Source organism: Gossypium hirsutum, chromosome D09 (genome assembly GCF_007990345.1).
Source record: "Gossypium hirsutum isolate 1008001.06 chromosome D09, Gossypium_hirsutum_v2.1, whole genome shotgun sequence".
Taxonomy (NCBI): domain Eukaryota; kingdom Viridiplantae; phylum Streptophyta; class Magnoliopsida; order Malvales; family Malvaceae; genus Gossypium; species Gossypium hirsutum.
The window spans coordinates 7180970-7198630 of record NC_053445.1 but is presented as its reverse complement, the minus strand read 5'-3'; the positions used below and the strand labels follow the sequence as shown (position 1 = coordinate 7198630).

The following is a 17661-nucleotide window of genomic DNA, read 5'->3' as shown; positions in this document are numbered from 1 at the left end:
CAAAATGTGTTTGATATACCATGGATGGATAAATTAGTTGTTAGAAAATTACCAAGAGAATTTCTAAATTCAATACCCGTTATAAAGATTGAAGAGGAAAAATATCCTGAGGAATTTCCAAATTGGATTGTAGAAGATGAATTTGAAGAGAAATCATAATTTAATATAGAGAATTTTCCCGAGGAAGATACAGGATAAGAGATGGAAGAAAATGTAGAAATGAATTTAGGTGGTTAAATGTAAAGATAAATGTTGTTCATGTACAAAATGAGAACTGAAAAAATTTGAGCTTATGAATGAAAAAAATTGCATATTGATATAATTTTGGTCTATTTTTATTCATTAAATTTTTTATGTAAGTATTTTTTTGTTGTTCGAAATTATTTTGAGAGTTTTTATTTCTTTTTTAACAAATTGAGTATTGAAGAGAATAATAAATTTTTCATATGTGTTTATTTCGATAGAATAATCTTGACAACAACTGTTGAATATATATTTGAATGTCGCCAACAAATAGCAATGAGATTTAATAGAAATGTCTCGTTCGATGATATAAAGGAAAGGATTAGTGCAAAAATCATTAGACATTGTGGGACAAGGATCTCGAAACTTTTCTACAAGTTTCCAGTTTCGACAGATCCCATCAAATTCACCGAAATGAAATTTGTAGACGATGAAGACGTGGAGACAATGGTCGCTCTTTATTATGGGAATCGGAGTGACCAAAATGCATCATTTAGTTATTTGTTGAGTTAGATGGTGTGGAGCCAACTGAAGATCTCACTCCATTAGGTGAAGAACATGGAGCTCAAGAACCGTTTATGGTGGCTCCGATATCGTAAGTTGATAGTCAATCGAATGTACGTGGGATCGATATCGATCTTAATGTTACACCTGATATTGATGTGGTTGGTGATGATAGAAACGATAGCAGCAATCCTTGTGATGACGAGGTCGATAGTGATAGTGATCTAGGTGTGGACGCATGCCCCAAGTCGACGCATGTGCGGGGGGACTACAGTCGATAGCGCACCAAGTAAATATGGTTTTCCCGTACTGGTATACCATTGTATGTACTCTAACGATGGTTGCAAATCGAATGAAATATCCATCTGAGGTCTCTACACCATCTGATTATCCCACACTGTAATATATTTCTGGTGCACAATCCCCCAATTATTTCCATGTTTTCCTCTCTTGTTAATCCCGTGGATCTTCCCCAACTGCATTGGCGGAGCTGATATATACTGGATGCAACCAAACTGCCGGAGTACTCGATCCCCATTATACCACTCGGTTGTCTGGAAATTGATAATGGGTGCGTTAATGCACCACATGTGTGAATAAATGTGGGAAGACGAGGGTCTAATTGCCACAATTTCCGGTCTTCGATACGACATCCAGATGAATTGCACGATTAATAATATGGTTAAAATTTAACACGGTTCGAGTAAGATATACAAAGTAATTACATGTAACGAATATTGGAATAACTTACCCTTTCCCCGACATATTTTTCAATCATTAGACGATATATCGGAACAATGCATGACCTCCCGATACCCGAATTGGTACTCCATCTACGAAAACAAATTACATGTTAGAATAGTATCATTTGAATAATATCATTAAAAAAATATGACAATTAATTGCTATAAAAATTAAAATTTTGTCACATATTCACCAGTGGAAATACGTATGTTTGGTGACTAACCGATGCCAATAATGACATCCGGTAAAGAGCCCAATACTGCAGCAATATGAGGCATCCTCCTATGTCTACGATATCAGGCTTTGTCATCCGACAAAACTCATGATACAACATAGCCAAAACTGTGGAACACCAACTATACAAGCAAACATTCTGCAAATCAATTAATAGGGTTAAATACATCAAATGAATCCTATTGTTGTTCATATCCGACATCAGTACACCCCCTATAATATGCATAATGTATGCTCGAGCTGCGCACACCACCTCCTGCTCAGTGGCATTAATTGATAAATGTTCAAAATTTACTTTCAGCCATGAAAATCTCGAACCTGTAAATTTGGACTCAACATCATTGGGCGAGACTCCTAGTAGGCTATAACAAAGGGCAGTCGGCTCAGATATCGCACTTACGCCTGTTATGACACTCCTGTTGATCAGGAGCCTAAGTTGCAGTGCAACATCCTCCAGAGTGACAGTGCACTCCCCACACGACAAATGAAAAGTGTAGGTCTCTGGGCGCCAATGCTCGACCAATGCGGATATTAAATCGTACCGCAAATCAAATATCCGGATCAATGCTGCTGACCATAATCCAGCTAACTCCAAGTATGACATCAGTCGTTCATCCGGGGGATATCCTAAACCATTCACCCGACCCCTCAATGCACGGTATGGGCCTTGACACTATTAAATTACAGAAAATAGTTATTATAACATAATTTATTTCTATAAATGATGTGAAACTTTTTTAAGGGAACCCGTGAATAAAAAATAATAATATATTACCATATTATTAACTGTGTTTGATATGTGATCATCGTTCTTAATCAATGAACCCATTTTGATACTTGCAATTTCAAAACACATTTCGATAATTAATTTCTAAGTTTGATGCATTTTAAATATTTATCAAAATACCTAAATTGTATATATTACTTTTAATTACAAAAATATCAAACAGTTTTGTCCACATCATATTTTTTGCTATACTACATTAACAAAATAAATATATCTTATAAATTTCAACTCAAATTCCAACTTAATGGTCTCATTCACAAATTCCATCTCAATGGTCTAATATTTTACCTACATAAAAAATAAAAAAAATTCTATTAGAATAATAAAAATAATATATCAGTCAAAAAATATAACAGAAACATAACATAAATCATCTCAACATAATAAATACGAATATTGTTATTATTATTTTAAAATGATAATAAGTAAAATGTATTGGTTTAAAAGATAATATATATAATAACATGCCAACTTAATTATTGTCAAAAAATATTTTTTTTTGCATAGAAGGATTCAAAAGAAATTTCAATTTTAATATTTATAAAAAACATAAAATAAAATTTAAAACACATAAACTCTTATTCTCAATTATAAAATCTAAAAAAATTAGAACACGTAAACTCTTATTCCTAAATTATCTCATAAATTCCAACTCAATGGTCTCATTCACAAATTCCATTTCAATGGTCTCATCTTTTACCTACATAAAAAATAAAAAAATTATATTAAAATAATAAAAATAACATGCCAAATAAATTACATAAAAATAAATCTAATAAACCTAAAACACACATGACAAATAAATTACATAAAAAAAATAAAACATTCTTTCTACATAACATAAATAGGCTTTTTTTACTTGAATAAACATTAAAAAAAACTTATAAATGAAAATATAAAATAAATACAAATATACCTTAATAGCTCTTTTTAACTAAATTATACCTTACAAAAATAAAATTAAAAATTAATTCTGAAATAAATCAAAAACAACAAAAAAATAACATTTATTTATAACAAAACAAAAATTAGTAAATAAAAAAATGTCTTTTATTCAACATCAAATCCTTCTAACCCCAAATATAACTTCTTAATTAATTTTTTTCAAACCCTAAACACAACCCTAATTTTTTCTCAAATTCCAAACACTTCTTTTCCTTCCCTTTCTCCTTTCCTTTTCTATTTTTTCCTTCCCTTTCTCCTCTCTCTATTATGCTTCTCTTTTCTTCTTTCTTTTTTTCCCTTCCTTCCCTTCGCGCTCTATTCTTCTTCTTCTAATTTATTTTCCTTTCATTTGGCCAAAATGGGGACATTGGGGACCTTATAATGATCCCCAAAACGCAATTCACGGGCATAGTCTCGTCCCATCGCTGCCACCGTTGTAGGGGTCAAGGGTGTACCGCCTATGAGGTTGGCTTCACCACCCCAATGCCACCTATCAGTTAGGCATGATCAGGGGGTGTGCCGCCTACCTATTAGGCATCACCAGTGGTCCTATCACCTCAATGACAGCGAGTCGATAGCGGGTCAGGTTTTGGTCGTATACGGGTCGTAAATGACCCGTATTTCTTTGGTGCCGCCTATTTAGATGGTATTTCTAATTTTTTAATAATTTTTTTAGTCAACTCGATCAGATTTTAAGGTGGTGCCACCTATGCACCACCCTCCACTTGCATGAATGTACCATTTCGGTACATAATCCCCCTGACATACTATTTAGGTATTTTATTTTATTTTTTATAATATTCAAGTAAAAAAGCCTTTTTTTAGACTATGTTTAGCGATGTTTAAAAATAAACATTTTTTGCTTGAAAATACTTCCAGAAAAATTATGCTAAACAAGTAACTTTTTGTTGAAAAAAGTAACTTTGCAAAAGCATTTTTACTCAAAAACACTACACTTTTACTCTGAAACTAAAACTTTTAGCTGTTTTTTAGCTAAAAGCACTTCTAGAAGCATTATTATTTTTATCTCTCCATGTTAATATTAATATGGCTCATATATTCAAATTACATTTTAAAACAAAATCATTAATTAAAAATTTTAAAAATATTTCTTAAAATAATATAAATATGTTGATATCTAATTACAAATATTTAATTATTATATTTAAATATTTAAAATATAGTTTATATGTTCTAATTAAATTTTATAAACATTTAATATTGATTACTTAAAAATATTTAAAATTTATATTTCATATATTAAAATATTAACAACAAATTATAATAAATTATTTTTTATATTTTTGCTAAAATATCATAATATTAATTAATTTGAATATTATTTAAATGCATATTTATTACTTTATAATACCATGTCTAAAATGAATATTTTTTTCTTAAAAACACTTTTTAACAGCAATACTATACACTTAAAACTAAAATATTCAAAAATACTCCCTGAAATCATTTTTTCACGACACCTTTTATAAAAAAATTTAAAAGCAATTTTTAAAAACAATACTAATCCAACCCTTATTCTAATTGAAAATTCATGCTGTTTAATGTGTTTATGTTCTGAAGAAGAGATTCAATTCGAATGATCAGACGGTAGCCATTGCAGCGAAAAGAATTTGAGTATCAGTATATACAGCTTTGAAATGGTTAACCATGGTCCTTCAAAATGCCTGGAAAAAGCTTTTCTAGGAGGAGCATACCTTGCAACTCTTCCTACAATATTCCGTAAACTCTTCGGAACCTACCATGTAAGCCGGGTTCTTTTCGCACTCGCCAGCCTTTGCCCAGAAAGGGCAGTTCCCATTCTTATCAACACAGTCTTCGGTCTGGCTCTCCATGTTATCAAAGGACTGGACATGGATCCACTTTGTGGCGGACCATTTCTCGTCCTTTATCACCGGGCAACTTCCATGTAAATTCTTGGGATCAGTAGTTGTATCAGGATGAAGATTGAAGAACAGCAATGCATCGCCTTTTCTGGGTTTCACTGCAAGTACAACCGATATAGTTGAGTTAGATACCGATGGCTACAAGGTTGGATTTCTAGCACAACTTATCTGAGAACGATTAAACAAGAAACTAGCCAATCAATTAGACATCATGTTCCAACTACTCCTAGTTAAAATCGCCAAGGGTAACCATAATACCAGCATATCCCGTTTTCGCACAATCTGACCAGCTGTCGTCCTTGGGCTGAGTAAGTTTTCCCTGCAGAAGACAAACAATGAGCGATGAACAAAATAAAATGGATAAGTGTAGTATAGGAAGAAAACAAATGTTAATAAAAGAAACCAAAGACAACCAGAGAACCGGATTCACCGGCAAATGCGTACCTCTGAATTTGGAAATACAGTTTCCCCACCACTCTCAACGTCAGACAAATACATCAGTACAGTGGCAATACGGTGACCACCCCTCTCGAGGTTAACCTTGTCATAAAAATAATCAAAATGTTGTTCATATTTCTGACCATGCTGCTAGTGCAGTATTTGTAGTGCCTCCCCATTCTCTGTTTGTAACGCCGTGTCCAAGTCAAATGCGAAAAGTCCTTACAATTGGATGAAGAAATTGTAGAGCATGACTAGCATGTAAAAGAAAAAACAAAAGTACCTACTGGAAGGAAGGTCCATGCTGCAATCCTGGCTTCAATATCAGCAACTACTTCATCCTTCATACGAGATACCGCAGAAACATTTGAAGTTCAAGAATCAGCACATGCAATGATGAAATGCTTTCCAAACATGATCCATACCATAAATATAAACAATCCTAATAATAAAAATAAGCATAGAGTAAACGATCTCTAAACTCAAAGAAACGCATAACTAAACCTAAGCATGATTTCATCCGCGACAGTATACGGCACAGGTCTGAAAAGGCTTTGACTAAACAAAAACAATGTGGCTAACTCACAAGTTATATTCTTTTAGAACCATTCCTTCAATGAGGAAACAGATTCTTTCGGCAAAGACCTGGCTTTCGGATTAAGTTTGAATGAATCATGAGGGGAAAAATACACAATGCATCACCAATGACATTTCAGAATACAACTGCTTTCAGTACAAACACTTCGGAATACAATGCATAACGTTCTTCTAGACTGTTGGTTCAATGCAAAGACTCGGCTCTCGGATTAAGTTTGAATGAATAATGAGGGAAAAGCCACACAATGCATCAACCATCACATTTCGGAATACAAGTTCTAACATCAAACACCTAGCATTCTGCCATTCAAGTGATTAAAATCTCACAAGCACCACGCAAATTTCAGTTCATATAGTCAGTCTATATCAAATACATGTTCTCAAAAACAGAACAATCTCAAACAGCTACGACTAGTATCCCACGGAAGGGGAAAAAGAGCATGAAAGTACTAATACAATGACATAATTATAAACAGCCAGATGCTTCATCCTTTCTTAAACAAAGCAAGAATAACACTGCATAAAATTGCATAAAAACAAGATCATATGGATAATAGATCAATTCTTTTTCCTTCTAAATTCAACAATTAGACTCATAAATTGAGCATTCCTCTATTAAATTAACATAAATTCCAGCTAATTTCACAGCTTTAAGCTAAAAAAAGGAATGAAAGACAATTCAGTTATATACCAGAGCTTTCTCAAGAAACATGCCGGAGCTGGTTCGAACTTCACTTTCAATACTCTGGCTTGATACATCATCTGCCACCATTGACTTCTCTAACTTATCCTTAGCCTGAAATTAATACAATTTCTTTTTTTTATATGTTGAAATTCTTCAACAACAAAAGAGAAAAATGGTTGCTTACCAGAATAATAAGGTGATCACATTCCTCACTTGATAAAAATCCTTTGTAAATAAAAGCCCTTCAAGAAAACAAATCGTAAATTTCAAAGTTTTGAATAACCTGAACTAGGGATTTAAATTGTGGTTGTGGTCGCATTTTCGGTCGCGTCACGTTTATCGCAGTCGCGGACAAAACGGACGCTATTGCGGTCACTGCGGGTATCGCGGTTGTGAATTTTTTTAAAATTTGCACAACTTATTGTAAAACATAGTAATTATAATTATAATTATAAAAAATTACTTTTAATGATTTTTAGAGTGTTTTCTAAGGGGAATTTATCAGAAAAAGCCATTTTTTTCAAAATTTACCGAAATGGGCAGATTCTTTTATTATTTACCGGAATGGTCTATTTTTCGGGAAATCGCGCCCACGTCAGCGCGATGTCAGGGTACATGGCAAGACATCGCGTCCACGTCAGCACGACCTACTGACGTGGACGCGATGTCCTTCGCGTGTGAACAGTACCCCAATGGTAAAAAATTTAACCATTGCCCCCCCAACAGTCAAAAATATATATATAAATACCCCCACCCCTTTATTTTTTTCACAAACAAATCCTATCTAATTTTTCCTCTCTAATCCTCTCAATTGCTTTCCAAAATTCTCTCAATTTCCTTCCAAAATTCTCTCAAACCCATATTTAATTTTAATTTCCTCTCAATTTCCTTCCAAAATTCTCTCAAATCTATTTTTTAAAATAATTTTAAATTTTTTTATATTTTCATCAATGGCCGGATCATTGATTCATCTTGATAGCAATCACATATCGGTGGAGCAAATGAAAATGGTAAGTATTAAATTTAATTTGTAATTATTATTTAAGATTTTTTTATTTAAGTATTTTTAGATAATTATTAATTTATTATTTGTTTTAAAAGTCTAAAGATCGGGTATTGGAATGCAATATCCGGAATATGCATGCTCCTCCATCACCGTTAGTAGAGAACTACCTGCGAGAAGCGGGTTTTTGGCACGTGGCGACGGTAGGCCGGGGATGCAAGTTGGAGTCGAAACTGATCAGTGCATTGATCGAAAGGTGGAGACCCGAGATGCACACATTTCATCTTCCATGTGGAGAGTGCACTATCACTCTAGAAGATGTCCATCTGCAATTGGAATTGCCGGTGGACGGGCACCCAGTCACCGGGTCTGCCCAATCTAGCAATTGGGAGGCGGTGTGCTACAAGCTTTTGGGCGTTGTTCCAGATAAAATGGATGGAGGTAAGGCGAAGATGGGCTGGTTACGTGCCACCTTCCCCGATTCGAATGCAAATTCAACCGAAAGTGAAAGAATCTGATATGCTCGATCATACATTCTTCAAATAATTGGAGGTTATCTGATGCCCGACACGTCACGGAGCCGTGTACATCTAAGGTGGCTGCTAAAACTCGTTGATTTTAGAGGAGCCGGTGAATTTAGTTGGGGGTCTGTCGTCTTGGCAACATTATATCGGGAGATGTTTGGGGCGACGCGACCGAAGAGAGCAAAAATCGGAGGTTGCCTGTCACTACTGCAATCATGGGCACGGTTTCGCTTTCCATTTCTACGTCCTCAAGTGAACCACCCATATACATTCCCACTCGTAACGAGGTAAATTTTATATTACATTTTGGAATTGTTATGTAGATTTTGTAAGAATAAAAATATGCTAAAGATTTATTTAATTAGGTGGAACCATCCGGTAAGTTATCGTGGATTACCGTCTGAACTTGAAGATATACGGCTTCTATTGGAGCAACGGTCGGAAGCAGAAGTAAGTATTATTGCAAATAGATATTTCCATACATTCGCTAGTGGATTGATATTTAGTATTTAGTATTTAGTATTATGTATATAACTAATATTTCTATCATGTTCATATAGTTTCAATGGACACCATACAAGGATCCGGCAATTCAGGCAGTAATCCCGGAAGAGTTTTTACAAAATCCGAACGCTTGGCACGTGAAAGTGGTGTTGATCAACTATGCAACCGTGGAGCCCCACCAGACAGACAAAGTGCTACGACAGTTTGGATGTAGACAACCGATTCTTGCGGACCCTGAGGAGTTTGACGAGCACCACAAAATCGACCTTCGGCTAGTAGGTACGGATTGGCCTAGATACTGGTCCGAGTACACGGAAATGTGGGAAAATCGGCATGAATATCTACCTACTCGGGAAGAAATCATCGTTCCGGAGTTAGCGTGCGTTCCAGAATACATGCCATGGTTTAGGACCCATGGCAAGCCGTATTTACTTACGCCAGAGGAGAGGCAACGGCAATTACGTCTCGGAAGGGAAAGGCGCGGGCCTCTAAATCCAAGACGAGAAGACTTCGAAGGTAGCCCCTCAACGAGGCCTAGACAGTCACCCGACGCATCATCAGCTGGCATGCAATCACCGGCCCTAACGAGAGTACCGACACAATCACCTGACGCAGCAATTCAACAGATAATACCCACGCAACCGCCTTTCCCTATGATGCCAGGTATGTTTCCTAGCCCTTATATGTACCCTAACCCTTACATGTATCATTTTCCGAATACTATGGCAGGTTGGAGCCAAATGCCCGGTTTAGCTCCATTTCCTGTTATGTCGAGCGGGCCGTCGATATCTAGGCCAGCGGCGCAGGAGGGATCGCAATGGGGGCCGTCGGAGAGCTCTTCTTTTCCGAATACTATGCCAGGTTTGAGCCAAATGTCCGGTTCAGCTCCATTTCCTGTTATGCCGAGCAGACCGTCGATATCTAGGCCAGCGGCGCAGGAGGGATCGCACATGCCTTCGGAGAGCTCTCCTTTTTACCAATCTCCAGCAACGTATGGCTTTCAAACACCGTCGCTGTTCATGATGCAAACACCTCCACATACACTATTCTTTGAAGGTGGATCATCGTCCCAAGTCCGACAACCAGATGCCGAACTGGAAGAACCACAATCACCACCGGAGGAAGAACAACCGCCGCCGGAAGCTAGAGGAAGGAGGAATTCAGTGCGCAACCGTCAACGGCCGCCATGTGGAACTGAATCCCCCGGGCATAGACATTGATTGCCGTATTTAAGTTTATTATTTGATGTAATAAAATAGAAGTTTATCTGATGTAATACGCATAGAAATTTTTGAAGAAAATTTTGATATTATTTGATATAATAAAATAAAAACCCTAATTTAATTGAAAACCCTAACCTAACCTAACCTAACTTAATTAAAAACCATAACCCTAACCTAACCTAACTAAAAACCCTAACCCTAACCTAAATTAATTAAAAACCTTAACCCTAACCTAAATTAACTAAAAACCCTAACCCTAACCTAACTTAATTAAAAACTCCAACCCTAACCCTAACCTAACTTAATTAAAACCCTAACCCTAACCTAACCTAACTAAAAACCCTAACCCTAACCTAACTTAATTAAAAACCTCAACCCTAACCCTAACCTAACTTAATTAAAAACCCTAACCCTAACCTAAATTAATACAAAACCCTAACCTTAACCCTAACCTAAATTAATACAAAACCCTAACCCTAACCTAAATTAATACAAAACCCTAAACCTAACCTAACTTAACTAAAAACCCTAACCCTAACCTAAATTAATTAAAAACCCTAACCCTAACCTAAATTAACTAAAAACCCTAACCCTAACCCTAACTTAAATTAACTAAAAACCCTAACCCTAACCTAACTTAATTAAAAACCTCAACCCTAACCCTAACCTAACTTAATTAAAAACCCTAACCCTAACCTAAATTAACTAAAAACTCTAACCCTAACCGTAACCATTAACACAATTTTTGGACTTAATAATTTTAGTTTATTTCATAAATTTTACTAACCATTAATACAATTTTTGGCTTAATAATTTTAGATATTTTGATAATTTTACTAACCATTAACACAATTTCTGGACTTAATAATTTTAGTTTATTTGATAAATTTTACTAACCGTTAACACAATTTTTTTGGCTTAATAATTTTACATGATTTTACATAATGTTAGATTTGGTAAAATGTTTTGACTGGTACTAAAAATTTGACAAGAAATTAAACTAATTTGATAATTTTACTAACAATTAATACAATTATCAATTAATAATTGAAGAAAATATAATTTTTTTGTAAAATTACATTCAGCTATTGCGATTAGGGCATGATCGACTTGTATGGCCTGGGTTCCTATACCATCCGCACAACTTCTGTTGACTGGATGTTTCTCGGATATCCATATTGTTCCGTATTCTAGTGGAGCAAGGTCGACCCTTTGGTTTGTGACGCAATTCTCTATCCGGTAACAGCTTAAAAGGAGCAAAAGATACGGGCGGCCACTTACGTTCATCTGGGATTGGTGGGAAAACGTGTCTCCATATGTTGTACATGTTTTCTAGTTTGTAGACTTCGTCCACATAACTCATCGGATCCAGACGGAGTTTCTAACAAGCTGCAATAACATGAGCACATGGATAACGAAGTGCATCAAACTTCCCACAGTCACAAGTCCTGTTTCGCAAGTGTACACGATACTACCCGCCAACAACACCTTGGTGCGGTCTGTCAAACTCCGTCACGCGAAACCATAAATTGTCTCGATCATGACACACTGTGTGCATGATGTTTGCCCTCGCCTTCACCTTGTTAATTTCTTGAACTACCTTACTGCACCATACATGTCCACCCTGCATCTGGCCAGCATAAGTTGCTGCTCGCTTTGGAAATAACGCCGCCAAACAGAAATATGTCTCTCGCACAATCGATGTTACCGGTAGATGGCGCGTTCCTTTAAGAACATAATTTATGCATTCAGCCAGGTTCGACGTCATATGGCCATATCGTAGGCCTCCGTCGTATGCTTGTGTCCACTGTTCGAAACGTATGTTACAAAGGTAGTCAGCCCCTTCTCCATTTTGGGATCGTAAAATTGCCAACATCTCTTGAAAAAGATCTTTATTTATTTCATACCCTGCCAATATAAGATAATTGTGAATATTTTATACCACTTCTACCAATAAAACTAATTCAAATTGACAAACGAAATAATACAGTTATAAACTAAATACCCATGTTGGTCACTTGTCGTCGTTCGCTCTTCGACGGATATTGCCTGTAGTAGTTCGAAGCAACGTGTCTTAGGCAATATCTATGGTGTATGCGCTGCCACAAGCTTCCCTCTCGATCAAATGCAGCTAGTATACCGGTGCCCCGATCTGAAATAACACAGATATCAGGTTGGGGGCAGACATGCCTCCTTAACCTAGAGAGAAAGAAATCTCAGTCATCAGATGACTCTCCCGGTGTTATTGCAAATGCAATTGGAAGAATTCTCCCACCGTCGTCCTGTGCCACTGCAACCAATAGCCGATGAGTATAGCTACCGAATATGAAGGTACCGTCAATTTGTACCAACGGCTTGCAGTATGGAAATGCGTCTCGGCATTGCTTAAAGGTCCAAAATAGGCGTTTGAACACTTGGCATCCACGTAGCAATCGGCCGTTGTAGTACGCATGTTCCATTTTAAGGTCTGTGATGGCACCTGAGATGTATCTCTCTAGCACCTGACACCACTGCCATATTTCATTATATGAGGCATCCCACCCATTATGCATCTTCTCTAACGCCTTTTGCTTAGCTATCCAAGCCTTGCGGTAAGAGGGCGTGTACCCCATTTGGCTACGGATATTGGCAATTATCACCGGCACTGAAGTCTTGGGATCTGCTTTTATCGTGGGCATTATCAAGCTGGCTAACATAGCTGAATCCATTTTGGGATGATCTTGTGAAACACCTACAGAGGGAGTACATTAAATAATGCAACATTGCAAAATAAAATTATTATTCAGATACATTCAATCCTGTACCTGCAGCACATGTATGTGGACCTTTGTACTTTTTTATCTCCCACAACCCTGTCCTTTTCCTTAACGAGACGACGATTTTCCATGAACATGTGCCGTCTTGCACCACACACTTCACCTCAAACTTATCAGATTTTGATTTAAAGACGTGGTAATTAACGCCGTTTTTGATGCTATGCTATTTTAAAGCACCAATAAAACTATCCTTGTTGGTAAACTGATTACCAACTTCAAGTTCACCGAAATCTATCCCCGAACTTGTACGATCGCGCAACGGTGTGGTAGATCTGGAAACTCTAACACATCATCTACTGACAGATCGACATTATGCATGTGGGCTGGAGGTGAGTATGCTCTGAATTGTGGATTTTCTTCATCATCTGAACTCCTTTCAGCATCTTCACCTTCTGTTGGAATAGGCTCCGGTTCAGAAAATAATCCCACTTCTGCACTATCTGGCCCGGGCTCTCGAGGTGGATCCACATCGGAGTCATCTTCAAACCCACAATCATCTGCAGTGTACAACGTCCCCTCACTGGTTGACGTCATAGGTAGTATATCATCCCTTCTTCTGGGCATTTGATAACTTGTCATCCACTAAAACTTGACGCAGTTCCCCAGTACGTATTTTCAGCATCAAACGTCGAGCCACCGACGTACATGTCCCATCCACCAACAGAGTGTCTTGCGGGGGATGTGCATTCGACACCTCTACCAAACATGGGCTGTTCCGTGTTTTGTAACCCGCTAACCGAGTGTCGGCCAAGGGTCGTGCATACATCTCGAACACCAGACGGAAGAACATTAGTTGGTGACGTAAATTGTACATATAACTCAATATAAGTTGCTCAACTAGCAAGATGAGTCTGCACCAATGCCTCCAAGCTACGAGCACCTTTTACGTCGAACGAGTCATATGTCACCGGATCAACACAAGAACAAAATCGATACGTGATTGACAGAACTTTCATTGGTGTCGTTCCGAAGATTTTACGCCTAATTCTTTTACGAAGTTCTGTCAAATCTATGTTCTGGTTAAATGACAGTCGCACCGTATTCTCCGACAAAAAAATAACACCATTCTCGGTGTGGCAAACCTCACCATTGTAGTAAATAACAGCATTAATACGTTCACTCATTTTGAAATTCTAACTTTCTTAGCCTCTCTAAATTTTTTCTGCTATGACTTATGCATTTTAAGAACATTTTCTACTTAATTTATAGCCTCAGCCCAAACTTGCTACTGTAGCAAAATCGCGTCCACGAGGGCGCGATTTCACAATTTCTTCTCAAATTGCATCCTGGTAGAAGCGATTTTATACTATTTGCTCAGAAACGTCAACAAAAAAATTATTTCTTACATGACCTTCTGTAGCAAAATCGAGTCCACGAGGGCGCGATTTCACAATTTCTTCCCAAATAGCATCTTGGTAGAAGCGATTTTATACTATTTGACCAGAAACGTCAACTCGAAATAATTTATTCCGAAACATTTTTGGCCTAAAAAGCCTGACCCTAAACCCTAAAAGCCAAAAAAATCAAACGTGAAAAACACGTCAAAATCGCTTCCCCAGGAACGCGCGATGTCCTGCCATGTACCCTGACATCGCGCTGACGTGGGCGCGATTTCCCAAAAAATGGACCATTCCGGTAAATAATCAAAAAATCGGCCTATTTCAGTAAATTTTGAAAAAAGGGCTTTTTTTGGTAAATTGCCTGTTTTCTAACACTTATGAACTCTTAAGTGTAAAACATAGTAATTTTTCTTATTATGCAAACTAAATTATATTTAGAAATCATTTTTTTACTCTCTTAAGTTAAATCTAAAGTTCTTTTTTCTTTATTCGTTAATTTTACTAATAAATGAGAAGCATTTCTAAAGCTTCTTCTTCTTTTTTTTTTTCTCTCTAATATGAGTTTATAAATATTTGGGTCATGCAAGATTCTTCTTTAAATTTTGGGCTCTTTCATTTATTGTTTCTAAATAAAATGAACGTTTTTTTTCTCTTTTAGTCCTCTGGTTGTCCAACCATTTATTGTGTTCTATTTACTTAATACTATTTTTTATTTATAAGCTAACTAAACATATTCATTTTCTGATTTCTTTCAAAATGAGTGTTTTTGTTTCTTTTTCTTAGATATGTTTTACTTCTTTTTTTTTTACTTTGTTACAATTAGATTCTTAAATTGCTTAACATTTATATTTGAAGGTACCATTTCATTGGAAATTCCATAAATCCTTTTCTAGATTCTTGTGGACAAACATTTACTTTATCAACAAACATATGATAAAATTTCGTGTTTCAAATATTTTTAATTTTTATTATATGAATGTTTGTTCATAGATAACAAAGACTTAAGGGACTTAAAGGGGAAAATTAACTATAAAGACTTTATTACATGTCATACTAAAAATTGTGTCCAGAGATTTATATATATATATTTAAATTTAATAAAGAAATTTTCTCATAATTGTTTTAAGAAAATTTTTAACAATTTAGTGATTTACTTTATTAAAAAATTTATAAAAACTTTATGGTTACCATTTCTCAATAAAAACACAATTTACATGGCTCTTTTCTAGTGGATAAAATGGACGGTGGCTGCAAATTGACAGAAACTTTATAGTTACCAACTTACCATTTCTCAATAAAAGCACAATTTACATGGCAATTTTCTAGTGGTTAAAACGGACGGTGGCTGCCCCTAATTAATGAGTAAAACAAGAACCAAAGAAAAACAAAACAGAGCAGCATGCCATAAGCCATAAAGCCATAAACTAAAACAAAAACAGAAAAATTAAAATCAAATGAAACGATTCTAGTCCCTAACCCTAACCAGTAGCCTCCAAGGCTCCAACTCTAAACTTCAACCTCATCAGACTATCAACAAAAATGGCCGAATATGTTGCCTCTACTGCTGTTGAAAGTGTGAAAAACCAGGTAAAGGAATACTGGCTTAGAAGGGTTGAGAAAGAACTGGAAGAAACCTAAAATTTCGAAGAGGAAATGGATGGCATCCGTCAAGCGGTTCAAATGGTGTCATCAATTCTAAAGAACATATTTGCACTGCAGATTCAAGACAAACAAGCAAAAATCAAGACAAAATTTCAGGTACTACTTACTTGAAAATTATCAATCTCTGAATGTGCAAGTGATTAGGGCAGGGTTTGCTTTTCAGATTCAAGTCCTCGGCTCCTTGCTTTCATCTGCTGCTTGTTGTTTGTCGAAATATAAGAAATAGAATTTCATATTTTCTATTGCTTTTGAGTTTTGATTACTTTTTTCTGTTTGACTTCTTTTTACTTTTTTTGATTGAAAGCTCTTTGATTTTGCAGGTTTTTGTTTAAAGGGGATGACTTTTTTTTTTAATTTACTGTAACGGAAAATAACGGGAATAGCGGTCCGTTATTGCCGCAATTGGCCGTTACCCATTAAATTGCGGCTGCGATCCACCGCTATTGGTGTGACTCCGCTTCACACCGCTATTTTCAGCAAAAGCGATTTTGGACGGCGCCGCTACCGCTATATAACGACCGCTATTCTGATACCGAACCGCTATTTAAATCCCTGATCCTGAACTGCAAAAAGGATTGGAATTTGAAGTTACTTGGGGCGCCATGAGAGTTGAGTAACAGAAGTGGGATCAAATTGAACAGAAGAAGTTCCTCCTCTCATTTTAAGCACCGATCCATTAACCTTAGCCAGAACCAAAGCAAAATTGATCAAAAGAAGAAGAAAGAATCCGAGAAAATACTGGGAATCCATGAGAAAAGAAATTCTATTTGTTTGGATCCAATATTCGCAAAAGAATTAATCTGTTTGTTTGTTTGCTTCCTTTTTGGTTTTTCCTCAAATCATCTTCCCTTTAAGAGTGAATTTAATTGGTGACCATGGATTTGGCCAAAATATTTAATGTTTCCGTAAGAAAGCTTCATAAAATTTCTGGCAGATGTCAGAAAATCTCAATTGGAAACAATGAGTTCTTCACTTTATTTTGGCTTATCCTAGAAATCCGTCTTTAAACTTTGTTGTTTTTCACTCATACTTAAAATTCTTTTCGTTAGTTAATCGGTTAATTCCATTTAGAGAAAGATAACTAATCACACTACACCAAAACAGGCTTTTAGCAGCGTTTTTAGTGGCGTTTGGACAAAAAAAAGGCCACTAAAAATCAAGTAGAAAAGCGCCGCTAAAGGTCGAGCATTAGCGGCGATTGTCTGAAAACACCGCTAAAAATAAGCATTAGCGGTAAATTTACAACGAAAACGCCACTAAATAACTGATCAGTAATTCACACAAATGATATTATTTTCTATTTATATATATTTTGGTTAAATTATACTACTAATCATCTAATAATTATTGTGTTTGTGTTATGGACATCAAACTATAGTTTTTTAAATTTCGTCACTAACGTTTTAGATCGTTTCTATTTTAGTCACTTTCCATTAAATGATTAACGAGAATGATTGACATGGTCCTTTTTAACTGGTATAATAACATATTTAGTCCTCGATATTTAC

At 36.0% G+C, this 17661-nt stretch overlaps 1 pseudogene; it reads right to left on the bottom strand.

Annotated features, from left to right (window-relative positions):
- Nucleotides 1-5157: 5157 nt before the first annotated feature.
- LOC107892325 (probable prolyl 4-hydroxylase 7) lies at nt 5158-16903 on the bottom strand (annotated as a pseudogene).
- Nucleotides 16904-17661: the final 758 nt, after the last annotated feature.